Source organism: Odocoileus virginianus, chromosome 6 (genome assembly GCF_023699985.2).
Source record: "Odocoileus virginianus isolate 20LAN1187 ecotype Illinois chromosome 6, Ovbor_1.2, whole genome shotgun sequence".
In the NCBI taxonomy this organism is placed as follows: Eukaryota; Metazoa; Chordata; class Mammalia; order Artiodactyla; family Cervidae; genus Odocoileus; species Odocoileus virginianus.
Genome location: NC_069679.1, coordinates 15,571,873 through 15,575,210, shown reverse-complemented (window position 1 = coordinate 15,575,210; position 3,338 = coordinate 15,571,873). Strand labels below are relative to the sequence as shown.

Genomic DNA, 3,338 nt, shown 5'->3' with positions numbered 1-3,338 from the left:
CTTTAGTGACATGCTAGTCCCACCGGAAAAATAAAACCCAAGCTCAAGTTGACCAGCCAACACATATTGCCAAACTCCTGTGTGTACAAGTACATGTGTGTCTTTTCAAACCCGGGGCTCAGGTGATGACTACTGCTATCATGGGCTTCCACCTGTTAACCAACCAATGTCAGCCTCCCCAGAAGGGCAAGCAGGGCAGAGAGAATCTCTGAAGTGGTAGCGACAGAGTAACAGCCCCAAACAGCCAAGTTTTCCAGCACGGCCACCCCAACCCCACCCCAACTCAAAAGGAGATCCTTATTTCTAACCAAACTACTTGTCTCAAATTTGGGTTCCCGGTAACCAGAATGGCTTTTTCTCCCTAAAAAGAAAACCACATTTATCTGCACACCCATATATATATATATATATATATATATATATATAGTTTTTACATTTAAATATAAAAATACTACTCTGCTTTGTGTTGTAAATGGAGGACCACACAATGAGAACTTTTTCTTTGAAGGTAGGGCTATCCATCCATTTATGCTGAGCCTGTCAGGGCATTGAGCCCCAGGCAAGGGAAGCACCACACCAGGAGATCTAGGGCGTTTTCCTACCTTACTTCCCACCCTTCCTTCCCCTCTAATTCTCAGTTTTATTAGAAAGTTGGTTACAACCTCCTAAGTAATGGAACCTCCCACCAAGAAGGGAAATCCTAACCAAACCACAGAATCCAGCACCCCAGTCCCCCACTCAGAAACCACTCAGAAAAGTCCTCCCCATCTCTTCACAGTGACTGGGCTCTCTGTCCAGAAAGCTATGCCTATTGGACAAACACACCTGATTAAATGGAAGCAGTGGTTATGTTTCCCCAACCCCAACGAATGCAGGAGAAAGCTCCGGTGATAGGAAAAATAAAAGGGCAGGGATAGGTAGGTGGTTGTGAAATGATTAAGAATTTGACTCTCAATCCTGACTAAAGAAAGCAAGAGATATTAATTGGGTGTGAGGAATTAAAAAAAAAAAAAAACTTGATATTCTACCCTTTGAGTTATTGTTATTATGACACTGAGAGGGGCAAGAGTGGGAGCAAGATGTAGAATTGAGAGGTGCTTTGCGGGCTGCAAGTCTAGCCCACTTAGTTCTTGTACTGGAAGAGCTCATCACCCATTTCATTCAGAAGACATGTGAGGATGAGGGCTTCCTTCACGGCGGAGGGGTCACAGTTGACAGATGGGCGGCGGTCTTCAAAGTAGCCTTTCTTCTCCTGGCCAACAGTCCGAGGGATGTGGATGCTAGCACCAAGGTTGGCCACGCCGGCAGAGAAGTCCTTGACTTTGGAGGTTTCATGGAATCCAGTTAGGCGCCTGGCGTTCCAGGGCCCACTTAGGATTGTAGGCTCAGATGTGGTACTGGTGCCTCTTGCTTAGTTTCTCAATGCCCTCCTCAATGTACTTCAGACCATTCTCCTCTTGCATGGCCTTGGTGCTAACGTTGGCGTGGCAGCCAGCACCATTCCAGTTTCCAAGAATGGACTTAGGATTAAAGGTGGCGATCACTCCAAAGTCTTCGCACACACGATGCAAGATGAAACAGGCCACCTACAGATGATCTCCCATGTTGATTCCTTCACAGGGTCCTATCTGGAATTCCCACTGCACAGGCATGACCTCGGCATTCCTACCCCAGATCTTGATGCCTGCCTGCAAGGAGGCCTGGTGGTGAACCCCTGCAGTATCCCTGTGGTAGGCCTTGTCTGCTCCCACATCACAGTAGTATGGATCTTGGGGCCCAGGAAAGCCGTTGGAAGGCCAACCAAAGTGGTGCCCATCTGTGCCCATAAGAGCATATTCCTGCTCCATTCCAAACCATAGGCACTGGTTGCTAACCATGTCCATTATCCGTTTATAGGTGTGCCTTAAATTGTTGTCTGCAGGCTTTCAGTTGTACTTGAAGACTTCACAGAACACCAGCTTGTTGGGGTACTTGCAGAAAGGATCCCGAAACATCGCAGCAGGAACAAGATATATGTCACTGTTGGAGCCTTCAGACTGAAAAGTACTAGAGCCATCAAAATTCCACAGGCAGCTCTTCTATATACTTGGGCTCAGAATTCAAGGTTCAGATCTTGCAGTGCAGTCCTTCTGCAATACCGTCGATCCAGATGTACATAGCTTGGACTTTCTCACCCTAAGGTAGGACCATGTACACCTGCTTGATGCCTTTGTTCAAGTGGGAGCTCGCCAAGGTGGCCATGGTGGAAGGTATTCTGGGCACCGAGCAAGCAGCAGGGCGGGCAGGCAGCGAGAGCCAGGTGAGGAGAAGAGAGGCAAGGAGGCCAGGGGTGCTGCTTAGACAGCCTGTTCTTCTCCCATTCTAGGTTCTGCCTGTTTGTTCAATAAGTATTTATTGAGGGACTATTATGGACCAGACAATAGCCTAGACATTTAGTACACAACTATAAACAAGGTAAAGTCCCTCCACCCATGAAGCTTATATCAATATGGTGCAGAGAGGGACATAAAAAATACAGGAATAAACAAATTCACTCATTCCACCAATATTTACCAAGCACTTATTATTTATCAGGTATGTTCTAAGTCCAGAAGATATAGCAATGAACAAATTAAACAAAAAAGCTTCTCCCATTGAATTAATGTTCTACTGAGTAAATAAACAAGGTAAACCATATCTTATAAATGTTCAGAGGAAAATAAAAGAAAGTGATAAGACAGAGCAAGAGTAGAGAACACTTTCATTGACTGGTCAGGGAGAAAAGTCTCTGAGATGATATTTTGGCTGAAATTCAAATGAAAAGAAAGAACAGGTTCTGCTAAGAAATGAGGAGAAAGGATTTGGGGTATAGGGAAAGCAAATAAAAAGCTTTAAAATGGGAGAAAGCCTGGTATTTTCCAGGACTAAGAATCAGAAAAGCAGAGTGAATGAGAAAGAAGTTGGTGCGAGATGTTTCCTTGAAGTGTTACGTAGACGCTTACAAAAGTCGTGGTGAGTAATACTGGGATATCTACTAACAAGTATAATGAGAAGCTGCTGGAAAATGTAAATAGGCCAGTGATATGGTTTCATTTACCTTCTTCAAAAACATTACTTGGTTCTGGTGTGGAAAGTAGGTAAAGAGAGGTAGGGAGGCAGAAGTAGCAGGGGGTGTGGGTGAGGAGACCATTTAGTAGACTGTTGAAATGTTGAAATAATCCTTGTAAAAAGATAGTGATTTGGACTAGGGTGAAAAAAAAAAAGGAGATGAAGAGAAATATGCAAATATGAGACATATTTGACAGTGAAATTAACAGAACTAATTTTAGTTTAAGTGAGTGAGAAAGCAAAGAAAAAGG

At 44.2% G+C, this 3,338-nt stretch overlaps 1 pseudogene; it reads right to left on the bottom strand.

Moving 5' to 3' along the window:
- Positions 1-1,123: 1,123 nt before the first annotated feature.
- LOC110144957 (glutamine synthetase pseudogene) lies at positions 1,124-2,263 on the bottom strand (annotated as a pseudogene).
- Positions 2,264-3,338: the final 1,075 nt, after the last annotated feature.